At 68.8% G+C, this 7,500-nt stretch overlaps 1 non-coding gene across 1 annotated transcript; it reads left to right on the top strand.

The window, feature by feature from the left end:
• Positions 1-3,920: 3,920 nt before the first annotated feature.
• Positions 3,921-4,039, top strand: LOC135979098 (5S ribosomal RNA). Its single transcript, XR_010596423.1, has one exon. It is a non-coding gene; the product is annotated as a 5S ribosomal RNA (ribosomal RNA).
• Positions 4,040-7,500: the final 3,461 nt, after the last annotated feature.

Here is a 7,500-nt window from a genome sequence, read left to right on the forward strand (position 1 = left end):
TCACACAATCCTCGAAAGGCAGGTCGAAAAAGCCAAAGCCCCGCCTTCGGCGGTACGAAACTGGAACTGGGCGCCACCTCGTGGTTCCCTCGGTCGGCCGAGACGGCGTGGGGCGACCCCTTCCGGACATCCGCGAGACGACCGGCCGTCAGGTCAACCCATTCGCTCCAAAGGGGTTGACCTGGTGGCCGAGAGGGGACTTTGAAAATTTTTCGGACTTGGAAAACTTTTTTTTTTTTTTTCTTCCCCCAGCCCGCTTCCTCCGGGTTGACCCGGTGGCCGAGCGTCTCGCCGTCCCCGGACGCGGCGAGGGACTGCCTCCCGGCCGTCAGGATCGGGCCCACGGAAGTCTGATTTTAAAAAAAATTGGCCGACGCCACCGCGGAGGGCTACCCGGGCACCCCGGGCCCCGGAGCCGGAAAAGGGAAAAAAAGGATCGGGCCCACTAGAGACATGGACCCGGCCGCCAAGCAGGCCGCCCTGGGCTGACCCTCCCCGGCCGCAGCGAGGGACTGCCTCCCGGCCGACAGGATCGGGCCCCTGGAAGTCTGGGGGTGGGGGGGGGGGAAATCGCCCCACGCCCCCGAGGAGGGCTGCCCGGGCGGGCCTGGCCCCGGAGCTCGGAAAAAAAAAAGGATCGGGCCCACTAGAGACATGGACCAGGCCGCCCTGGGCTCACCTTCCCCGGCCGCAGCGAGGGACTGCCTCCCGGTCGACTGGATCGGGCCCCTGGAAGTCTGGAAAAAGAAGAATGGAACCTGACGCCTCCGAGGAGGGGGCGCCCAGGGAAGGAGGGAGATCCGGGTTGACCTGCTGACCGGACGGGAAAGAGGCCACCGGGCGTCCCCCCCCTTAAAACCTAGGGGTTGACCTGGTGGCCGGAAAGCGAACCGGCCAGCAGGTGAACCCTTTCGATTCCACGGGTTGACCTGGTGCCCGGGAAGCGAACCGGCCAGCAGGTGAACCCGTTCGATTCCACGGGTTGACCTGGTGCCCGGGAAGCGAACCGGCCAGCAGGTGAACCCGTTCGATTCCACGGGTTGACCTGGTGCCCGGGAAGCGAACCGGCCAGCAGGTGAACCCGTTCGATTCCACGGGTTGACCTGGTGCCCGGGAGGGGACTCTGAAAATTTTTCAGCCCTTTCGACTCGGGGTTGACCTGGTGGCCGAGAGGGGACTCGCACGGCAGGCAAGCCGCCCTGGGCTCACCCTCCCCGGCCGCAGCGAGGGACTGCCACCCGGCCGACTGGATCGGGCCCCTGGAAGTCTGGAAAAAAGAATGGAACCTGACGCCTCCGAGGAGGGGGCGCCCAGGGAAGGAGGGAGATCCGGGTTGACCTGCTGACCGGACGGGAAAGAGGCCACCGGGCGTCCCCCCCCTTAAAACCTAGGGGTTGACCTGGTGGCCGGAAAGCGAACCGGCCAGCAGGTGAACCCGTTCGATTCCACGGGTTGACCTGGTGCCCGGGAAGCGAACCGGCCAGCAGGTGAACCCGTTCGATTCCACGGGTTGACCTGGTGCCCGGGAAGCGAACCGGCCAGCAGGTGAACCCGTTCGATTCCACGGGTTGACCTGGTGCCCGGGAGGGGACTCTGAAAATTTTTCAGCCCTTTCGACTCGGGGTTGACCTGGTGGCCGAGAGGGGACTCGCACGGCAGGCAAGCCGCCCTGGGCTCACCCTCCCCGGCCGCAGCGAGGGACTGCCTCCCGGTCGACTGGATCGGGCCCCTGGAAGTCTGGAAAAAAGAATGGAACCTGACGCCTCCGAGGAGGGGGCGCCCAGGGAAGGAGGGAGATCCGGGTTGACCTGCTGACCGGACGGGAAAGAGGCCACCGGGCGTCCCCCCCCCCTTAAAACCTAGGGGTTGACCTGGTGGCCGGAAAGCGAACCGGCCAGCAGGTGAACCCGTTCGATTCCACGGGTTGACCTGGTGCCCGGGAAGCGAACCGGCCAGCAGGTGAACCCGTTCGATTCCACGGGTTGACCTGGTGCCCGGGAAGCGAACCGGCCAGCAGGTGAACCCGTTCGATTCCACGGGTTGACCTGGTGCCCGGGAAGCGAACCGGCCAGCAGGTGAACCCGTTCGATTCCACGGGTTGACCTGGTGCCCGGGAGGGGACTCTGAAAATTTTTCAGCCCTTTCGACTCGGGGTTGACCTGGTGGCCGAGAGGGGACTCGCACGGCAGGCAAGCCGCCCTGGGCTCACCCTCCCCGGCCGCAGCGAGGGACTGCCACCCGGCCGACTGGATCGGGCCCCTGGAAGTCTGGAAAAAAGAATGGAACCTGACGCCTCCGAGGAGGGGGCACCCAGGGAAGGAGGGAGATCCGGGTTGACCTGCTGACCGGACGGGAAAGAGGCCACCGGGCGTCCCCCCCCCCTTAAAACCTAGGGGTTGACCTGGTGGCCGGAAAGCGAACCGGCCAGCCGGTGAACCCGTCCGATTCCACGGGTTGACCTGGTGGCCGGGAAGCGAACCGGCCAGCAGGTGAACCCGTTCGATTCCACGGGTTGACCTGGTGCCCGGGAGGGGACTCTGAAAATTTTTCAGCCCTTTCGACTCGGGGTTGACCTGGTGGCCGAGAGGGGACTCGCACGGCAGGCAAGCCGCCCTGGGCTCACCCTCCCCGGCCGCAGCGAGGGACTGCCACCCGGCCGACTGGATCGGGCCCCTGGAAGTCTGGAAAAAAGAATGGAACCTGACGCCTCCGAGGAGGGGGCGCCCAGGGAAGGAGGGAGATCCGGGTTGACCTGGTGACCGGACGGGAAAGAGGCCACCGGGCGTCCCCCCCTTAAAACCTAGGGGTTGACCTGGTGGCCGGAAAGCGAACCGGCCAGCCGGTGAACCCGTCCGATTCCACGGGTTGACCTGGTGGCCGGGAAGCGAACCGGCCAGCAGGTGAACCCGTTCGATTCCACGGGTTGACCTGGTGCCCGGGAGGGGACTCTGAAAATTTTTCAGCCCTTTCGACTCGCGGTTGACCTGGTGGCCGAGAGGGGACTCGCACGGCAGGCAAGCCGCCCTGGGCTGACCCTCCCCGGCCGCAGCGAGGGACTGCCTCCCGGCCGACAGGATCGGGCCCCTGGAAGTCTGGGGGGGGGGGGGAATCGCCCCACGCCTCCGAGGAGGGCTGCCCGGGCGGGCCTGGCCCCGGAGCTCGAAAAAAAAAAAAAGGATCGGGCCCACTAGAGACATGGACCAGGCCGCCCTGGGCTCACCCTCCCCGGCCGCAGCGAGGGACTGCCTCCCGGCCGACTGGATCGGGCCCCTGGAAGTCTGGGGGGGGGGGGGGGAAATGGAACCTGACGCCTCCGAGGAGGGGACGCCCAGGGAAGGAGGGAGATCCGGGTTGACCTGGTGACCGGACGGGAAAGAGGCCACCGGGCGTGCCCCCGTTAAAACCCCTAGGGGTTGACCTGGTGGCCGGAAAGCAAACCGGCCACTGGGTAGGCCGGTCGGCAACCTAGGGGTTGACCTGGTGGCCGGGAAGCGAACCGGCCAGCAGGTGAACCCGTCCGATTCCACGGGTTGACCTGGTGCCCGGGAGGGGACTCTGAAAATTTTTCAGCCCTTTCGACTCGGGGTTGACCTGGTGGCCGAGAGGGGCCTCGCACGGCAGGCAAGCCGCCCTGGGCTCACCCTCCCCGGCCGCAGCGAGGGACTGCCCCTCCCCACCCCCCGGCTGACAGGATCGGGCGCACTGGAAGTCCGGGACAGTATTTTCCCCGACGCCGGGGAGGGCGGGCGGAGGGGCTCTGGCGGCCAGCCCGGGCCCCGGAGCTCGAAAAGGAAAAAAGGACCGGGCCCGCGAGAGACGGGGGCCCTGCCGCAGGGGGGGGGGCAGTCCGACCGGGGCTCACCGTGCGGCAGGCCCGGGCGTCGGCAGGGGAAAGCGGGCGAGGAGGCGCGGGGCCGGGTGCCTACGGCCATACCGGACCGAACGCCCCCGATCCCGTCCGATCTCGGAAGGTAAACCGTCCCGGGCCTGGCTAGTACTTGGATGGGTGACCGCCTGGGAATCCCAGGTGCCGTAGGCAGCTTTTCCCGGTCCGAGTCAGCTCTCTCTCCTTTTCTGGGGGGGAAGGAGAGGGGGGGACGGGCCGGAAAGCCCCTCGTCGCTCCTGCCGAGTCGGAGGTCGCGGCCGCAGGTCACGGGTCTGGGCGCCTGGGGTCCGGCTCCCCACCCACCCGGCTTCCTCCGCGGAGGACCCCCCCCGGGGCCACCGAAGCCGCTGGGGGAGACGCCGGGCATGGGGCGGACTGGCCCGGACCCTCCCGGCCGCCGGCCCGCAGGTCCGCCCCGAATCCCCCCCCGCGGCCACCCAGGCCAGGCCTGGCCAGGCGGGACGGACGGCGGGTGTCCAGCGCCCAGCGGCTTCCTCCAGCGGGGACCCACGGACCCCAAAGCCGCAGGGGGAGGCCCCGGGCCTGGGACGGACTCGCTCGGACCCCCTGCGCCCGGCCGCCGGCCCGCGGGACCGCCCCGAATCCCCCCGCGGCCACCCAGGCCAGGCCTGGCCAGGCGGGACGGACGGCGGGTGTCCAGCGCCCAGCGGCTTCCTCCAGCGGGGACCCACGGACCCCAAAGCCGCAGGGGGAGACCCCAGGCCCGGGACCGACTCGCTCGGACCCCCCGCCTCCCCTGCGCCCGGCCGCCGGCCCGCGGGACCGCCCCGAATCCCCCCGCGGCCACCCAGGCCAGGCCTGGCCAGGCGGGACGGACGGCGGGTGTCCAGCTCCCAGTGGCTTCCGCCAGCGGGGACCCACGGACCCCAAAGCCGCAGGGGGAGGCCCCGGGCCCGGGACGGACTCGCTCGGACCCCCCGCCTCCCCTGCGCCCGGCCCCCGGCCCGCGGGACCGCCCCGAATCCCCCCGCGGCCATCCAGGCCAGGCCTGGCCTGGCGGGCCGGTGTGCAGCTCCCCCGGGCTTCCTCCCCCGACGACCCGCGCCCCCCTGAGCCGCAGGCGGAGACCCCGGCCCCGGGGCGGACCGGCCCGGGCTCGCCCGAGCCCCCTGCGCCCGGCCCGCAGGACCGCCCCCCCGAATCCCCCGGGAGAGGCCCGGCCTGCACGCCACTGACGACCCGCGGCCCCCAAAGTCGCAGGAGGCGCCCCCCCCCCCCGGTTAGCCCCGTCTCGCTCCGCGCCCCCCGCCCCTCGCTGCCGGGACCGGGCGCCGCCCCAGAGTCAGCCGCAGCCGGCCGGCCTGAGAGCTGCCCTCCTGTGGACGACGGTGAGTTTACCTTGATACTAACCGGCCGTCAGCCAGGTCAACCCCATTGCTAGACTGGGGTGGACCTGGTGGCCGAGTGGGGACTTGGAACATTTGACAGCTGCTTCCCGGGGCTTGACCGGTTGTCCTGAACGCCCCCCACCCCCACCCCCAGCCCCCGGCTCCTGCTCCCCTCTCCCCAGCCTCGGTGCTCCGCTCCCTGCCTCGGAGGCTGCCTCTCTGCGGCGCCTGCATCGCCTCCGAGGACGCGCACCCTCCGGAGGCTGGACGTAAACCCACCACTGCCGCCGACCCGGCTCTCCGAGGGACGACTGTGAGGCCCCCCACCCCACCCCACCCCCGGACCGCCCTGGGGACGACTGCTAAGCCTCCCCCACCGGACCGCCCGGGGGAAGACTGCGACGCCTCCCGCCAGGCCCCCACCCAGCCTGGGGGAAGACTGCTAAGCCTCCCCCCCACACACACACACACACACTGTCGGGGGATGACGATTAAGCCTCTCCCGGACTGCCCGGGGGAAGACTATTAAGCCTCCCCTGGAACCACTATTAAGCCTGCCCCCGGAGTCCTCGGGGGATGACTGCTAAGCCTCCCCCACCGGACCACCCGGGGCAAGACTGCTAAGCCTCCCTCCCACACACACACACACTGTCAGGGGAGGACTATTAAGCTTTCCCGCTGGAGCGCCCGGGGCGGACGACTGTTAAGCCTGCCCCCGGAGTCCTCGGGGGAGGACTATTAAGCTTTCCCCCCTGGAGCGCCCGGGGGGGGGGGGGGGGGGGACGACTATTAAGCCTGGCCCCCGGAGTCCTCGGGGGACGACTATTAAGCCTCCCCCGGACCTGCTCCCTCTCGACTATTAAGCCCCCCCTCTGCGGTCCTCAGCACCACTGCCGCGCTGCCCTGGGAGTGGGGTGACATCCGGTCCGGAAAGCAAACCGGCCACCAGGTCAACCCGTCGAATCCAATGGGTTGACCTGGTGGCCGGAAAGCAAACCGGTCGCCAGGTCAACCCGTCGAATCCAATGGGTTGACCTGGTGGCCGGAAAGCAAACCGGCCGCCAGGTCAACCCAGTAGATTCAGCGGGTTGACCTGGTGGCCGAACGGGGACTTTGAAAATTTGACAGCCGCTTCCCGGGGGTTGACCTGTTGTCCCGGTGGGGACTTTGAACATTTGACAGCCGCCTCCCAGGGCTTGACCTGTTGTCCCGGTGGGGACTTTGAACATTTGACAGCCGCCTCCCAGGGCTTGACCTGTTGTCCCGGGGGGGACTTTGAACATTTTACAGCCGCTTCCCGGGGCTTGACCTGGTGGCCGAGTGGGGACTTTGAACATTTGACAGCCGCTTCCCGGGGGTTGACCTGTTGTCCTGAACGCCCCCCACCTCCCCCCCCCCGGCTCCTGCTCCCCACTCCCCAGCCTCGGTGCTCCGCTCCCTGCCTCGGAGGCTGCCTCTCTGCGGCGGCTGCATCGCGTCCGAGGACGCTCACCCTCCGGAGGCTGGATGTAAAGCCTGACACCCGCCACCGCCGCCGACACGGCTCTCGGAGGGACGACTCTGAGGCCTCCCCGCACCCCCGGACCGCCCTGGGGACGACTGCTAAGCCTCCCCCCCGCCCACACCCACACCCACACTGTCGGGGGATGACTCTTAAGCCTCTCCCGGACTGCCTGGGGAACGACTATTAAGCCTGCCCCCCCCGGAGCACTCGGGGGACGACTATTAAGCCTCCCGCGGACTGCCCGGGGGATGACTATTAAGCCTCCCCTGGAAGGACTATTAAGCCTCCCCCGGACTGGCCGGGGGACGCCTATTAAGCCTATCCTCGGGGGAGGACTATTAAGCTTTTCCCCCTGGAGCGCCCGGGGGGACGACGATTAAGCCTGGCCCCCGGAGTACCCGGGGGACGACTATTAAGCCTCCCCCGGACTGGCCGGGGGACGACTATTAAGCCTCCCCCGGACCTGCTCCCTCTCGACTATTAAGCCCCCCTCTGTGGTCCTCAAGACCACTGCCGTGCTGCCCTGGGAGTGGGGTGACACCCGGGCCGGAAAGCAAACCGGCCACCAGGTCAACCCGTCGAATCCAATGGGTTGACCTGGTGGCCGGAAAGCAAACCAGCCGCCAGGTCAACCCGTCGAATCCAATGGGTTGACCTGGTGGCCGGAAAGCAAACCGGCCGCCAGGTCAACCCAGTAGATTCGACGGGTTGACCTGGTGGCCTTAAAGCACGACTCTTAAGCCTGCCTCCTGGAGCGCTC

Source organism: Chrysemys picta, unplaced genomic scaffold (assembly GCF_011386835.1).
Source record: "Chrysemys picta bellii isolate R12L10 unplaced genomic scaffold, ASM1138683v2 scaf649, whole genome shotgun sequence".
Lineage (NCBI taxonomy): Eukaryota > Metazoa > Chordata > Testudines > Emydidae > Chrysemys > Chrysemys picta.